This window comes from Condylura cristata, unplaced genomic scaffold (genome assembly GCF_000260355.1).
Source record: "Condylura cristata isolate star-nosed mole 26May11 unplaced genomic scaffold, ConCri1.0 scaffold00038, whole genome shotgun sequence".
Taxonomy (NCBI): domain Eukaryota; kingdom Metazoa; phylum Chordata; class Mammalia; order Eulipotyphla; family Talpidae; genus Condylura; species Condylura cristata.
Genome location: NW_004567139.1, coordinates 5,957,573 through 5,975,778, shown reverse-complemented (window position 1 = coordinate 5,975,778; position 18,206 = coordinate 5,957,573).

Below are 18,206 nucleotides of genomic sequence, written 5' to 3'. Positions count from 1 at the left end.
CCCAAGTCTACCCTCATGCTACTGAAAATACTGCTGCTCCTTCCACATAGAACTCCCCCCTCTTCTGGGTCTGCCCAACCCTGATCCTGACACCTGAGCTCAGATGTGACCTGCACCTGGGAACCTACCCTTGGGTTGGCATGGAACGCTCTGGACCCGTCTAGCATCCCGAGTATCTGCCACAACCACTTCTCTCGAGTGCTTCTCCTTCCTTTCCTTGTTGATGTCCACATCTTGACTTCACTGTGAGAAGAGTTTGGGTAGGCATCTTTGTTCTGTTATATACTTGTCTCACTTGTTTTAAATGCCACATTAATTTTTCCATTCTGAATCTCTTTAACATTTAATCGTATGTTGTTGAGCACAGGCTCCTGGACAAAATCAGGGAGACCCTTCTGGCTCAGTCCACACTTGGCTTGCAGGAACACAGTCCCTAGCACCTGGGCTGGTGGCATTTGCACGTGACCATCCCCACGGGACTCATGGTAACTTTTATTGGCTCAACTCATTCCCCTAGAAGAGTTGTGGAAAAAGGTCTTTTCAGGCTCATGGTTCTCTGGAATCATGGCCAGGGAACTGCACCTTTGTTGAATAATTTGTGTTACAATGAAGTAGATAAAATAGGACCTGGACAGTTATTACACCCCTCTGCATTGTCCCCATGGGCTTTTCCTTCTCCCAAGATCTTCTGTGCTTTGACCTGCTTCCGCTTCCTATTCCTACTTGGCTTCCTTCCCTTTGGTGAGTAGCTGGGGGCATATCTTCTACTTTCTTCTCTATAGATCTTCAGGATTTTTATTCCTTTGGAGACATTTAGATCAGGAAAATTCATAGTAAGTGTAATGCTAATGATGTTTTAATTATCTATCTACGTACTCTTTAATGTTGGTAGATTTTCCTATGCCAACCCAGAGTAATCAGTCTGTCATGACATAATTTCAGACATCAGAAGTAAACTTGGGAGGATATGATGAGTGTCAGGGCTGTGGATCCTTACTAAATGTGCGATCTGAGTGTTTCCCTGTTCTACTTAACTGCGGACTTATTACAGAGTTGATCTGTCTTACTGTAGAAACAACCCAAACTAGGACATTCGTGGAACAATCTCAGTGCTTTTGTAAACTGTGATGAGAAGCAAGAGATCTATCCTGGAGCTAGAAGCACCAGGGGATTGGAACTCTCAGCAGGTGGGGAGATGTTTCCTGGTTGTTAAGGGGTCCCCCCAGCATCCAGTTTCAGGATGCATTGTAACAACTTACAGCAGGAAAATGAGGTATATACAATAGGCTAGTAAAGATCACTGCGGTGTTTGTGCATCTTGCAAATTTGTTATCCAGACAGTAAAATTTATACTCAGGACACATTTTTAATTTTGGTCTTAATCGGATGTTTTAGTGAGCTATTTCCATCCTCAAGAATTCTTTGGTGTAGCTAATAGTGATGTGATTTTCCACAGTGATAGGATCCCTGGCTAGCTCCCCTCCACTGCTTTTGGCTGCCAAGACCCTGAGGGCTCAGCTACATCCTATTGTCTTTCTTCACTGGAATGATCAAGGGAGAGGCTTCCTAGAATCCTCTGGCTAGGTTGGGACCTTTGTTTCAGCTTGAAATATACCACAAATTAATTGGGCTGATGCAGGTAATTAAGACAGTCACTTGGATCCTATGCCTTTCTTCAGAAAAAAAATCTTTAAGTTGCCAGATCCAAGCTTGGTGTATTGAAATGTTAATGATCCATGGCCTTTAAAAGAAAAATCTTTGAGTGGTATTCATAGCTAAAGAAAATGTTTACACTGATTAGCTCTCCTGCTGTAGCCTCATATATAGCTTTCACTTCAGCACATCGTTTAGCATCACGTGTCTCAGATAATTCAATGCCAGACTTTCAGTAGAATCCTACTGTATAACAACCATTTTTGGTGTCTACTACAAAATGATCTTTCAGCACAGAACAATATTCTGGGGGTATTTTCTAGATCTGCAGTCAGAGAAGACAAATTGTTACAGGACGTTCCTGAGGGAAACTGGAATGATTTGGGTTGTGACAAGACCCAAAAGTAGACGCACATACATAAGTTTTTGAAAAGTTTGTCTACAAGGGGAGTGAGAGGCATGAGAACAGCCTACCAGCAATATTGTCTGAGCAGAGACACCAGGTTGCAAGTTAAACCTGGAAAGGCAGGACAGCGAGAACACAGAGGAGGTCAGGCTGAAGTTCAGCATAACCACTCAACTGAGTCCTACTTCCCAGTGGATCCATCAAGGAATTCAGGTCCATGGCATGCCGGGAGTTGTAATCCTCGGCATCTAAGACCTCATTGCTGTAGAAATGGAGGTGGAGTCTCTATGGGACATCATTCTCTGGTTCCATGTTTGTCTTTCACTGTTTCTCTGACAAAATCATTTGAGCAAAAAGGAGACTTGGATAAATAAGTGTAGTAGGGCAAAGTCATTTGGTATTCTCTACCAGTGGTTAAGATTCTTTAGTATTACCATGACTTTTCTGCCTAACAAATCATGATATTGTGTCTTTTTTGATGGGCCAATAGCCTTTCTAGTCTTAGCCTTTCATCAGATAAAGACCTCCTGTGTGTCTGACAGTGTTCCCTTTTGATTCACATGGTTCCTTTCAGATCTTTATTTTGGTGCTTCTGATCATGAGCTGTTTGTCTTACTTTTACATTCCATTTGCCCCTTAGATTTAGAAATCAATTGGGTGTGTATATCAGGTCCTCCAGTGTCAATTGTTTCACTGGTATTTCATTATAATGTTGATGAAAAATACATCCATTTCTGATCGAGGTCATGATCTCTGTGGACTCTGAGTGTCATCCCCATGTCTGTGAGGGTTTTCCAGGGGATTCTGATCTTCCACATCAAAGATACACATTTTAGATTCACTGGCCCATCTCCATTGTAGCCTGAGAGTGTGTGGCTCGGTGGAGGTGTGATTTTGCTCTGTAGTGGTAGTGAGTTCTGTCCAGATTTGGGTCCTGAGGTGCCAGGATAGGCTCTGGACATCCAGGACTCTGTAATGGAATAAACAAGTTAGAAAATGAATGAGTGAATATACATGTTTCAGATCAGAAATCTTGGGGGGGGAGGAGTCTTTGTTTAGAATTAAAAAAAAAAATTGTTTATGCATGCAGACCTGGAGTATAGCCTAGAGGTACAGGGACAGTGGGAGGATTCACCAGAGACAGAGCGGGGAGCAGAACAGGCAGATTAACTGAAATACACTGCTGAGGGGAGTAGCGGGGGTGTTGTCTGCCATGCCATGTAGGTCACCTCTGGGGCCAGGGATTGAACTTGTGCTGAAGTGGCTTTAGCTTCATAGTGCTGCACTTTAACCCGCTGTGCCACCAGGGAGGACCCAGAATTTTGGTATTTTTGTGACTAAAAATATGCTGATATGCCATAGGAACTTAGTTTTCTTATATTTATATGTGAATTCTTACACATTCACACGCACATAAGAATTAGCTTACAGTAAACTTAGTTTTGTTACATGTTGTTCTGCCTAGCCACAGTTCCCAAGAACCTATCAGTGACATTAAGTAAGGAATCATTCTATCTTCTCTATATTTGCTGATCCCCACCATAGTCGCTCAGGGGAGAACTCTACTCTTCTTCTTCTGATAGGTGAGTTCCTTAGTTGTGTGCCAAAACTCTCTGAGAATTCAAGTCTCTCTTAGTTGGAGAAGAATATAGTAATGTGAATTTTAAAATAGTACCATTGTTGAATTATATTTAAATGTAAGAAAGCACATTTATGTTTTCCAATAAAGTCTTTTCTTAAATGGATCAAGGGTTGGAAATATCTGGAGTGTAACATATAAAAGAATTTGAGCTAGTAAATCAAATGTCCCTTTGTTAAAATAACATAATAACCTGATTAAGAAGATAGAGCAGTGTCAATGAGGAATAATCAGGCTTTTATAGAATCAAGAAAAACATTTTTTTATAGGGTAGGAATCGTGATGCAGTGGACAGTCTCAACAAGTATACATATAGGGTCAGGCTTGGGGGAATCTATAGGAACTGAGTGTGGGAGGGACTACAGATAGTATATTTGTGAGGAAACTTTTTTTTTTGATTGATTCTTAAGTCAAGGTTATAATTACTTCAGTGTGATAGAGGTAAAAGTTAAATCCTGCTATCCTGTTGAGATGCCACCATCCCCTGAGTGGGCACAGGGCATCCTTCATGCATTTTCCATGTTCCCACCTCCCTACAGACCTACCTGTTCTATATTCAAAAGCTGGAGAATCAATAAGAAACAGATGTTTAATCATAAAAGACACTTTCATGATAAGATAACTATGCTAAGTGATTTATCTTATTTAAAACTCATAACAACCCAGAGATATAAGCATGATTTTGTGACCTTGAATAACCTACTTAGTCAATGTAATTCTCAGCTTTCTTATCAGCAAAGTGACAAAATATACAGATAAGCAAGGGGTGTGAAGCCAGGCACCCCAATTCATACTTGCTTGCTGTGGAGGAAGCGTTTTCTGAGCTTCTGGCTAAATATAATTTGAGCATTGCTTGAATGTGTATAATAAAATAAAGATTGAGGTTTTCCCCAACAGTATGATGAGGTTCCTTGCTGAGAATTCTACAGTGAAGTCCATTATAAGCTCTGCTCACAGACAGAGGACTTGATAAGCAAGTGTCTACAGGTCTTGGATGAAAGCCTCTAGTGAGAAAGACAGAGGAGGAGGGAAGTTGTGGTGCAGTTAAGGGAGAGTGACAACAGGAATTAGAGGAGTGAAGGTGTAACTGGGTGGTCCCTAGGAGAAGGGAAGTTCCAGGATCCCTGCCCCACCCAGAAGGAGGGTGGAACTGAGCAGAGAAAAAGGAGAGAGAAGAGAGAAGGCAGGCAGATGGAGAAGGAGACCTAAGGAAGCCACATGGAGCAGCAAACATGTGATGAAGAAACCGGGCTTGTTTCCTGACCCTGGACTGGTTAAGGCAGATGTGGGTGAGAGACCTGTAGGGAGGTGACTATGGCAGTGTTTATATTGATTTTGATTTTGCTCTTTTCCTCTCAGATTTGTCTGGCCATTTCTGACCCTTTTCCATGGGTCCCGGCCAGAAGGTGCTTTAGTCTTGTGGCAGGCTTTCAGGCCTTGCTTTCGGCCAATCCCTTTTGGGTTGACTTTTGCCCACGAGGGGATGGGTAACTTCAGGTGTTTGATTTAGAAGTTACATTCTTTATGTTCCATATTGTATATTCACTGTATTAAAGTCACTTTTCATTAAAGCTTTATATGTTTTGTCTTGTTGCGGCGGATGGCAGAACCCACTTAGAGCAGGCAGGTTTTGGGGCTTCAGGGGTGCCTCTCTCTGAATTGAGGTGCCCTATAACAAAGGGGGAAGACAAATGTATAGAAGAGAGGAATAGAAAACATGCAGGTGCAGAGCAAGACATCAGAAAGGTGGATCCCTAGAAAATGAGCAATGATTTTGCATGTGCACAATGAGTCTGGAAACTTCAGAGAATCAGAAAGTGTTCTTGGATAAGAATACTAAGATAAATCACTTAGCACAGTTATCTTGCTCATACTCCAGCAAAAATAAAAGTATAGATACATGTATTTATGTTCATGTATCTGTCTCTGAACACACACGCAATATGTTATTATACATGCAAAATGTATAGACAGATATACAAACACACTTCTATATCTTTATCGATATAGAATTGACGTATGATTGCCAACATTGCGATAGAAGTTAGGGTGTCTCCTAGAAAATACCCAACAGCCTGACATTTTGAACATATTTAAGACAAGGGAAGAAGTAGTAAAGAACCAATGTAGAAGATGTAGCAGGTGATTAACAAAATATCCAATGGAAACAGAATGTGGCAAGGATTTTCAGGATTGATGTAGTCTCTCTGTACAGATGGATGAACTGTCCCACTCACAAGCTGGGTTTGGATGTTAGGGGGAGCAAAAGGAGGGAAAACCCCTAATCTCATCTCAGCTGCAGCTACCACCACTGACCTTTCTTCCCATCGACTCTGTTGGCTAGAATATCATCAATATTTGCTACACAGAAATCTTCTGTTGGCATCTTACAGCAGGTACCCGGGCCCAGAACTGGTGAGAGAGGTTCTGACTCAGTTTTTTTGTTTTTTTCCAACCTTTCCCTGGTGCCACCCAGACAATCATTTCTTTCCTTTCAACTCAAGGGGGATGCTAAGCTCTTCCTGACTCCCCAGATTCTCTCTGGGCAGTAACTGGGTGAATCATAGGACTCACCTGGTTATCGCCCTTCTCTCCAGGTCAAGTTCTTCCCTGGACTGATGCCCAATGTTGTCAAAACCATCGTTTCATGGATGCTGGCCCCGGTTGTAACACAGTATCTGGTGGGAGGATTTACTCCACTTGGTCATATGTGGATCTCATACAGATAGAACTTCGATAAAAATAAGTTGCATGAAACGATCATGGTCTCAGCCATTGTTAGCCAATTCTAGGCTCACAAACAACTGAAGTATGAGGACAGAGCCTCGTGGTTTCATGGAAGTGAAACAACTCGGGTCTCCCAGTAATTTCATTCGGTGAACAGTCTCCTTTTTGTTATTTGCATGTGATTTTGGAGGAAATGATCATTCTGTTTTAAGTTGATCATGTGATGCTGAGGATAACGTTTCAAACTGGATGTTTTTCAGCTAAGACTTCTAAGCTCTCTGGTCCTTCATCTCTTCTCTATACAGTGGAGCAATGTTACACTTTGCTCTGTCACTCTGATGATTAACTGAGACATTGATGAAAAACTAGCATAGAACTAGCAATTCATCGATTCTCCAGCACATCGATAACGTCAATATAGCAAAGGACCTTTGATTTTCCTCCTCCAAGGTTTTATTGTCAAATTCTCCAGGTAATTTAGAGGCTTGACGTGTCATAGACAATTTTCTAGTGGATGTAGCTGGCTCCTGCAGTGCCTTACCGGTGATCCATTCCCCACTAGCACCCAGGCCACACCAAGAAGACAGCCCGCAGGGGACAGTCCAGCTGCTGTGACGGTGCCTGGTGACTGGCGCTTGGAACAGCTCAGTTTCAGGCTAGGACTGAGGAAGCGAACTGCTTCCTGCGTCTCTCTAGCCGAGGATCAACCGTGGGAGACACAGCCATAGGAGAAGACCAGCTGCTTTAGCAGCTAATAAATGAGAGGGGTTCTGCCTGACATTTGGAAATTTCCTAAGTGAGCAAGACTGCAGTGAGAAGCTGAATAACATCCTTACGCTATCTGTCACATCATTTATGTTCACTTCTCTTGGCCTGGCCTCAGCACACTGCATAAATCTACAGCTGCAGAAACCAAAATCTCACATAAAATTGAAGGATTTATTTTGAGGTATTGAAAGGTTTATGGCTGAAAAAGTTAAAATTCGCCGAATCGGCATTTGGAGGACTCTGCTTTATGCTTTACTCCTTTTGACTCTCCAGTTCTGTTCTCTGAATTCCTGTCTCCATGGGGAGACGGGGAAGCTGGGAAACAGTGACGTGGATGGGATTGTCCAGACTCACCTACCCGTGGCCTCCGTGGCTTCATATTTCAACCTAAGTAGTCCTTGAAAGCTGTCGCTATGATATTAAAACCCAGGCACAAGAAAAGTGAAACAATAATCCCATTCTGCACCGGTGTCCAGATTGCAATTTGGACTCCAGAAACTTCTGACCATTTTCATGACATTGCTCAGAGCGCAGAGTTAAATGTTCAGAGTCACTTTCCCGCATCTTTACTGCTTTGGGAAGTTAGTTGGAAGTGGGTTTAGGTCCGTTCCTCTTGCACAGAATGAGAATTTGAGCAATGACTCCTGTACTTAGTCCTGATTCAGGATTTCTTCCCCTGGTTTCTGTAGATCCTCTCTCATGACTACCTAGAGTTCCGGCTAAGGGTTTGATTCAATGCATACACTAAAGGGGTTGTCCTCATGGTCTTGTTAAAGGGTAAGAGAGAGGGGCACCCTAGAACCCCCAAACTAACCCACTCAAAATAGATTCTGCCCTCTACCACACCCAGAGAAGACCTTTAATGGAAAGGAACTTTAACACAATGAGTGCGCCATACAGAAAGACAAAGAATATAAATTTTAAATCAGACATCCAAAGTCACCCATCCCCTTGTAGGCAAAAGTTCACCCATAAGGGATGGGCCCAAAGCAAGGCTCAAAAGTCTGCCCAAAGCAGGAACCCATAGAAAAGGGTCAGATACATCCAGACAAGTCTGGGAGGAAAAGAGCAAAATCAAAATAAAGATCAAAGCTGTCATTGTTAACCTCCCCCCTGGTCTCTCACCTGCATCTGTTTCAGCTAGTTCAGGACCAAGAGGCAAGAGCTGCCTCTTCACGCATCTCTCTGCTCCATGTACCCCCTCAGGTCTCTTCCTCAGGCTCCTCTGTCTTAACTTTCTTTTCCCTGCTCAGCTCCACTCTCCTTTTGGGGAGGGGGGCAAGAAACCTGGGACCTCTCGTTTTCCTGGGGGCCCCCCTGTTACAGTCATAGGATGGTTGCAGATGGGTGAGGCATCTAAACAAAGTAACAGTGGGAAGAGTAATAGCTTGATGTATGTGTGAAGAGCCATCGAGACATCAAGGCACAGACTATAAGGCAGGTGTTGGAAAGAACAGGCAATAGAAACCCGACGTCCGCACACTTGCTACCAGCAAACTGATGTTCCTGCTCATCTTTGGGTGAAAAAGAACCTGGCTTAATCATTGCATCTACAATGTGTAATACATCCAACTTGCAAAAGAACCTCCACACGTGCCTGAGCCACCGTCCAGGGATTGGAGGGCGTCTGTTGGATCATACAAACCGCCTTGAAAACTGTCACGACTTTAAGGATCTCAGGCATCAGGACCCACCAGCCAGTTCAATCACTCTGCTCTTCCTGCTGGCACGTTGTCCACCTGCCGTCCTCTCTCCCTCTCCCCCAGCCCTCTCCAACCCACGAGCCAAGAAAGCGTTCCCATTGGAGTGCCCTGGACCTCTGTCCATCTATACCATCTTTCTTGGGTGTTTCTGCCAAATCGCAGCCCGTCTTGGGGTCTGCAGCCTGGAAATGGCGCCAGGGCTGTGTTTGTGTTGGATCGGTCCTGACCCCAGCTCTGGAGTAGGGGATGTGGAAAGTGGAAAAGTCCTTTCATCTCCAAATGAAAAGTCTGAAACTGGCCCCTGGCTGTACCTACTTTGGTGGTCTCTACTGGGAATGGGCTCACTTTTGAGTTGAAATACAACTATTTGGGTCTCTATAGTCAGACTCAGACACATCGGACCTGTGTGGTCACCGAGAGGACCTGGGGTTGCTCACGAATTGGAATTCTGCGGAACATGATGTTTGCTGAAATCTCCCTTACATTCTCCTGTGAAAAGAGGATTTTTTTTTTACCTCTTTCTGCCCATTGCTCGTTCCACAGCTGTAACTATTTCATTTTTAATTTGCTTCTTGCAGCTTGACTCTGCTTAATCCATTAAGACAACTTTGAATGTTTCAGGCGCATGTATTTATAAGGGGGGATGAAGGGAAAAGACTTTGAAAAATGGTATCTAAATTGTAGCCGAATGTACTCAGAACTCTCCCAGGTTAAATTGCAAATAATTTTCTTTCAAACATCACAAACACTCTCCCTAACTTAACTCAACAAATTGGACCAAGGGGTTTTATTGCTCATGGAAACATGATTCATTCTCTTTTTCTCTGTCTGTTCCTCTCCCTCACATCCCTCTCTCCTTCCCTCCAGAATTTTCCTGGGGTTGTTTTTTAGGCACACTGCGTTATCTCTAGGTTTCCTTCCTGGAGCTTCCATGGATAATTGGCCTGTTGAGAGAGCCATTTTGGAAACTAGTCCTGTCCTCAAGGCCTGGGAGACGGAGACCAGAGGCAGGGAAGGAGGGACAGGACGGCTGCTTTAAATCAATCAGTTGACACTAATCTAATGTCTAATTAGCTCTGGGTGGGCGTGTGCTTTGATTATAGGAAGTGCCCGGGGCAGTGGCTGGCTTTTGAAGGGTTGCTCCACACATATCAATCATCCTTTGACAAGGAGATCTGGGAGGGACAAAGGGGGTTTGAGGTACGTTTCTCTTCATCATCTGCTGATCATCTCTTTCCAATGGCCTAAACCAGTGCTTTGAAGCCCATCCGTTTGCTGTTAGCAGAGAGCAGAGTCACGTGTGTATGTGTGTGTGTGTGTGTGTGTCTGTGTGTATAAAGAGAGACAGACAGACAGACAAACTTTCCTAACTCAACTGCCAGTTGCATCAAACCCTTATTCCTGGTGTCACAAAATATCTAATTGTGTCTGATAAGTTACAGGTCTATTTTTTTAAAAGTAAATACAGACGTTCTTCTTTTCAATATTCAGCCAAACCCTAACAATGAGCAATTCATTATCATGGCATCGTCACAATTTACAGACCGATGGAACAAAAGCAGCAACATCTTCAATTAAGACATTTATTTTCCAATGCTTCATATTTTTCCTTTCTTAAATTGACTCTTGGGGGCACAGATGGTTTAGCCATTCCCCTAAAAGTGGCCTTAGCATACTTGAATGTTGCCCTAGGGTTGCTAATTTCTCCTAGATGGAAAAACAGACCTCTTCCCTTTTCACTTCTGTGTGACCCAAAGTTACAAGACAATGACTAGATCAGAATTAGTAAGGCAACTGCAGCACCTTCCAGTTTTTTTTTTTCTTTTTTAAATATTTATTTATTTATGCATACAGAACTGGGGTACAGGCCAGAGGTGTGGGTGAAGAACATAATCAGCGCCATGTTCTTAAAACCACTGCTCCAGGGGAAACTTTTACCTCCCCTGGGTGGACCCTGCATTCTTGTGCATTCCTGTATAGATAAGGTGTAGGGGGCCGATCTCCATGGCTGAAAGCCAGCCTCACCATAGTTAGGAAACCTTGTAAAGGTCAAACCAATCACTAGCTATCCCTTTGTCCTGAGGCTTGCCACAAAAAAAAAAAAAAAAAAAGGGACTATATAATCTTCCCTTCCCTTTGTTCTGGGCTTCCCACCACCCATCTGCCTCTGGTGTGTGGTGGGGCCCAAGTTAGAGCTTACATAAAGTTTCCTCTTGTGTTACAGCAGTGTAGCTGGCTTTTTTTTTTTTTTTTGGGGGGGGGTAGTGCGTTCCATTCTGGCATAACAGCAGGGATGGTGAAATGATTCACCAGAGACAGAGTGGGAGCCGAAGAGGCAGATCCATGAATCACACTGCTGAGGGGCGCATTGGGTGGGTCAGGAGAGGTCTGCTGTGCCCTGTGGGTCACCTCCGGAGCAGGGATCGAACTCATGCTGAAGTGGCTTCAGCTTCTCAGTGCTGTGTTTTAACCTGCTGTGCCACCAGGGAGGGCCCGCCTTCCAGTTTTTAAAGAAAGAAAACCAAATGGAAATGAGGGGTTAATTTTACTCTCATCCTCTCATTGGTGAGTTAGGAGAGGTATTTTCAAATCCTGTTTTTATTTCAGATCAGTTGGATTTGCTTCTCTGTGGGCTTTTACTTTTCAGTGACCGCAAGCTGTTGGAGCTATTGGGTACAAGGAAGCCGAGTGGGAGTAAAAGTGGTAGTTACAGGCCCTCCCTGGTGGCACAGCGGGTTAAAGCACCACACTGAGAATCTAAAAGCCACTTCCTCATGAGTTCGATTCCCGCCTGCCCCGGAGGTGACCACATGGCGTGGCAGACCTCTCCTGACCCGCCCGCTGCTCCCCTCAGCAGTGTACTTCGTCGATCTGCCTGTTCTGCTCCCCACTCTGTCTCTGGTGAATCCTCTCACCCTCCACATCTCTGGCCTGTACCCCAGTTCTATATGAATAAATAAATAAATCTTAAAAAAAAAAAAAAGTGGTAGTTACAGGAGGTTCACACGAACGCCAGGGGGCGCTCAATGCAGCTGGACGCTCTGCAGAGGAACGAGGAGTGTCAGGCCTGGCCTCCGCCTGCCAGCGTCGCCATTTTGGACAAGATGATTCACGTCGAAGAGCATTAACTGCAATGATAGAAGCTTCACGGTCTCTACTTCCCAGGATGATTATGAAAATCCAATAAGATGGTATTCATGGAAAATTTCCCACATGGTGAACACTCAAAAGTGTTACCTCGGTGCAAAGAAGTGAGTCTTTCCCCAACTCGGGCTGAGTTTAGAAAGCCACAAAATGTGAGCCTTTGGAGACTAAGACTAGAAGAGGAAGATGTGCTAAAACTTTACGTGCGATAACTTAAGATTATGGATCCATTTTTTGGGTCAAAAAAAAAATCTTTTGAAAATAATTTTCATAGTCTGGAGCCTCCCAAGTGGCATAAGAGGTAAAGTCTCAGCACTATGAAGCTTTCGGCAGCCACTGCAGAATGAGTTTGATCCACAGCCAAGGAGTGACCCACATGGCACAGCAGACCTCTCCTGTCTCCCCGCTGCTCCCCTCAGCAGTGGACTTCAGTGGATGCACCTGTTCTGCTCCCCACTGTCTCTGGTGAATCCTCATGCCCCAACACCTCTGGCCTGTACCCCAGTTCTTCTATGTGCAAATAAATCTTAAAAAAAAAAATGCTGAGGGGCTTGCCAGTCTTTAAGAAAATTACCTCCCACCACAACACAAAACAGTAAAAGAGACAATAATAGATGTGTTGTAAAATGCACTAGCTCTTTCTTTTCTCCCCCTAGAAATTAATGCTTTCAAATTTTATTAAACACTTGAACATGGGAAAAATGTCTATTGCAAGATGGCCCTTAATATTGTTTTATAGTTCTTTATGTTAAAATGTTTTAGAACTTTTTTGAACATTTGTGTATGAATTTAAAGTATAAAACTTGACTACTTTAACTTTTGGTATAAAATTTTTGCTGTCAACTTCATTTTTTTTTTTTTTTTTTCAAAATTAGAAGCGACCAATACTGATGTTTTCCTCAGACTGTCTTGCTAGGAAGCATATTTTCATCATTTGGTTGAAAATCAGTAGGGTGTTGCTGGACATGGAAACTCAGGTTGTGACCAACCAAGTCCTGACCACGGAGGTGTTACGACTCTGAACTTACCTTCCATAGAACAGAAAAAAGTTGCAACACAAAAAAGCAAATTGTCATTTTCAGAGACATGTAATTTCATTTCTTTCAATTACTTATAATAACTTGACAGTCTCTTGCCAAGAAGAGATTCTGTCTGATCTATTTTAATAGATACTATGCTATAATGTTAGCCTATTATAAGGTGACTTTTCATAGAGGCTTCGATTCCAGATTTTACACATTTAATTAAATTTGTCACCTGTGATGCTTTCCCTATAATAAAATTGACATATAAATTGAATAAACCAATTTGTGTCTCTCACACCAAAACCTGACAGAGCCATCTCTCTTGGTCAGGAGAGTGTTATGTTATTTTCAATGTCGGCTTTACAGTGAGTCCAAATCCCCCGAATAATGCTCATAAATAGCAAAGAGGAAATGAGCAATTCCTGTCTTTGGAAAGCCTGTCTCGCACTTTTGGTACATAGATGGGAGCCCGAGCTCAGCCGAGACTCTACAACGAAAGCAATAGAGGAAGCTCTGTCCAGCTGCCCTCTTCTCTTTGGGGGTACATTTTATATTGAGGGTGACAAGCAGTTCTGTGCTACTGTGGAAACCTGCGTTTAAGTGGTGTTGGAGGGAGTCTGTCTAGACTGTAGAAAACACTGTCTACATGGGAGCTACGTGTCACGGGCAAGCATTATTACAACCGGGGCTGTAGAACTTCCTGCTCTGGGAATTTTCTAATAAGAGCCAGGCTGGTGTCATTTCACACAAGACCTGCCCGGAGGTAGGGGAATGGATAAAATGACCTTTCCTGCCTCCTCCAAAAGGGCTATGACTGGTCCTTAATGAAAACCTGGTACCGTGAACTAGTTTGCTATGGAACAATACTTTTAAGGCCAAAGTTTAATTTCATAACAGCAATCGGATACTGTAGGTAGATGGATTGCACTCTTCGGCAATGGATGAAATGACTTGGTCTTTGGAGCTCATCCCAAGGGGTGATTTAAGGAATATTCTCTGGGAACTGCATCCGGTGCTGGCAAAGGCATTACCTGGTGATTTAATGGGCCTTTCCCATTTACAGGTCTTATGATGTATGATTATCACCATCGCGCACTTAGCGTCTAACGTTCAGTGTCCATGTAGTAACCGACACCATCTAATCACGTGGGCCATCTGACTCCAGAACTCACTCTCATTTCATGGCGGCCGAGTGGTGGCTCTAGACAGTAGCTGCCACCCCTCTTCCTCCCTCGCTGTTGAATTCAAGCGTGTTCTCCAGTGTGGTTCTTTGAATGTGTGAGTAGAATTATTCAATTTCAGTCTACATTTGGGAGGCTGCTGTGAACCTGCACTGGCATTATATGTAGTCTACTTTTTTTTTTTTTAATCTTCATGTCTATGGACTTCACAAATAGATATGCCTGCTTGGGGATCCCGAATGTCGATAGTTTTGAATGTGTGTGTAGCTGATCCAGAGTGTTGTGTGTGTGTGTGTGCTGTAACTGATTCACACCAGCACATCCAAATCAATGCTCATGCGGTTGCCTTTTTGTATCCTTGCACACTGTAGCTCTGAAAGGAGATATGACTGCTACACTTACTATGGAAATGGGCCACTGGGCAGCCTCTGGGAGGGTAGAAGCTTTCTGGCCTCCTTTTTGTTACATGTTCATGTTGAATGCTGCTATTTTGGTTCTTTTCTGCCACTACTGAAACAGAATAAGGGACACACAATGGGGGTGACAGGAGAAGGGGGCACGGTCAGGTCTCATAACAGGTGCAATCAACATGGCGACCACTTTCCCACACGTATCGGTCAGTCTCCAGCGGCCTGGGTGATCAAGTGTCAGCCAATTAGAAGCTGGAAGCAAAAGAACAGTGAAGAGGTGGACACACGGGGTGAGAAGGAGGGATCTCCGGGAGGGGAGCTGTTGTCTTCTTGTGTCTTTGTCATTCCCATATCCAAAGCTTGGATGTGTAACCCTACCTGTGTTATTTTGCTTCCAATAATCATGCCCCACTGAGGTTCTGTGATGGTATCTGGGTGATGAGCACAGAGAGAAGTCCCATTGTTCCTCCTTCGTCTGTGGGGAGGCGCTGCTGTAAGTGTCTTCAGCTGGGACTGGAAAATTCCCAAAGAGGCAGACACGCAGCAGAACCTGTGGGCCGTCTCTCCTCTGTAGCAACACCTCCGCCCTCTACCTCATACATCATTCAATTTAACAGACTGATAGTGCCTGTCACATCCTTAAACCTGACCTGAAATTGTGATACTCACTTGGAACAATTTGAGATCAGACAAGTGGAAGACATGTTTGTGGTTAAGGAATTATTTTCAGGGGCCTGTCAAAGTGTTTCCAGATGAGGCTAATGCCACTTTGGTAAGGAGCAAATGTAAGAGACACAATAAATATTATTTCGCTTCCTTTGGCCCATTAAAACGAGAGAGAGTCTGATTATGGAAAGAAGGCATTCACAGGGGGAGTTTTCCAGGAGCAAGTGAAACATGCTGTTACCTAAGCCATATTAGTTTTCTCTTGCTACTTTTTTTTCCCTTTGGAATTTTATTTTCAGTCTCAGTCTTAGTGGGCACATTGCTAAATGCACTGATTTTAATTCATTTTCATCTGCTGCATTACAGAGAGAGAGAGAGAGCCTCGCATTTCCCTCTCCAGACTTACCTGTGTCCTCACAAATCCCGCTCCAAGCTCACTTGGACCTCTTGCTTCAGCTCCATCTTAATCATTCTCACTACATGGCAAGCTTTCATAACCTTTAGTGGTTCCTCCTTTTCTGTATTCGGTGGTTCCTTCTCATCTTCCGTTCTTGTGCGGCTTCTCCCCCAGCCCCCTCAGGAAGAAGCAGTAGCCTCTCTTTGTTGTCCTGCCGCCTTCTGTGGGAGCCAAGCGGTGCAGCAGGCATGCAGTGGTAATTTGTGAATATGACTGTGTCCTCTTGGGGTGAGGAGTCTGTCTGCAGAGGGGACTCCTCTCCTTTAATTCCATCACTGTCTGATGCGCTGCTCCATAAACACTGATTGATGAGTCCAGGGATGAATGGAGCTTTCAGAGGTTGAGAGAAGCCAGACTGGATGATAGAGTTCTCTGACTCCTTTAATGATTTATAAGAGGGTTGCTGGGGCCCAGTTATGAAGGCCAGTCAGAGTTCTGGGTTAGTCCCCTTCTTCATTAGAAGAGTTTTCTGTAACTGCAGGGTTGATGTCAGACTTTGGTGCGACTGCTTTTATGGGTTGCTTGTGTGACTAATGACAATGCAGGACAGAATAGATGACAATACCCGTAGCTCCTATTTACTGGGTGTTTACCACACTGGCCAGCATCTATACCTGTATCATCTTATTTCCTGAAAACGAGAGCACAGTGAGTTACAGAAACTGTGATCCTCATGTTAGGGGTGAGGCACTGAGGTTGTTGTGATGAAGTGACTTACTCAGGATCTCACAGTGAAGGGTGAAGATGAACTCAGGGAGTCTCCTTCCAGGTGTGTCCTGAGACAAACATGCGTGCCAGCTCTGCTGTGGGCCTGCTGGGTACTCAGCCTTGCCTTCCCTGGCTCTGAAAGGCATGGATGCTAGTAGCTGTCCCCACAAAAAACACCCTCCACCCCTCATCTTCCAAGATCTGCCCCCCAAGTGTGGAGTGCATATTCTGACCGGCCTGGGTCTCCACGCTGCATGAAACCAAGCAGCTGGGATTCAGGTTGTGTGTCTAGATTCAGAAGAAACGGGTGGAGTCCAGTGATTTTCTGGAAAATTGTTGGCCCCATATCCTTCCCAGATTGCTGTAGGGATGAAACCCAGGGATTTTCTTTGTTTTTGGAAAGATGCCAGCGGTATCCTCAAGCTTCTAGTTCTCTTTTTGGTGTGAAGTTAACCAAAGTAGTTCTGTGCTATGATACTTTAGCTAATCAGAGATACTCTTGGGACACATAGTTGTGCAGCTACGAAGAGCAGAAACTTAAGCATCGGTGGCTTTAAAATACTAAAACTGGGGCCCTCCCTGGCGGTGCAAGGGGTTAAAACACATCACTGTGGAGCTATCCACAGCCACTGCAGCACGAGTTCCATCCCTGGCCAGGGAGCTGACCCACAGGGTGCAGCAGACCTCTCTTCTCTTGCTGGCGGCTCCCCTCAGAAGTGTTGATCTGCCTGTTCTGCTCCCCACTCTGTCTTTGGTGAATTCTCTTTCCACCCGGACTCTGGTCTGTACCCCAGTTCTTGTATTCATAAATCAATAAATCTTTGAAAAAAAATTCTAAAACCATGGCTTGTTTCAGGGTATCTGTTCTAGACAGTTGCTTTTTAGTGTTTGCATTTGTCTGTTTTCTGCTCTTTTAAGGGTTATTTTCTCCAACAGAAAAAAAAAATCAGTTATATTTTCCAATGATATTTTCAATTGTATCTAGTGCTCAAAAGCATCAAATTTCAATAAGGAGCAGGATGACGTTGGTTTTACATGGTTAGTATTATATTTTTGTGGTTGATGATTGGGAAATTTCATCATGTATTTTGAAATTGGCATTTTTAAAAGACTATGGAAATGTTGACTATAAGGTCAGTCTCTTTCCTATTAACATTATACCAGAACTCATTCTAAAATGAATATCAATGGTCTATACCTATGTCATTTATAATTTTTAATAAGTGTTATTTATCTGACAAATAATTGATTATACTGAACTATAGACATATATGCCAACTATATTTTTCTGTGCATATGCAGTACAATACCCATTTTATTTTACTTTTTATTTGCCTCCTCTTCTTCTTTTTTTTTTTTTTTTTAGTGACACAGAAAATGAGACTAAAATTACCAAGCTGAACCACTGTGCCTGGTTTCAAATATTGCTTTCTTTTTAATCCAGTGATCTACCTGGATTTGGAAAGGCCGTGATAGAAGACGGGATTTGAATATTACAGGGGTGATTAATTGCTAGGTTATTAGAAAACATCTGTAAGGAAAACCATTCTCGGTATTTGCACAAACTAAGGTAGATAAATACAGATAACATTTTCGTGGAATTAAACTGATCTTTATCTGGTGTAGCTAAAAAATTGTTGCTGATAAATACTTTCAAAGCTTTGATAGACATTATTCTATCCTGGATAGTTGAGCATTTTACTTAGCTATCAATTTGAA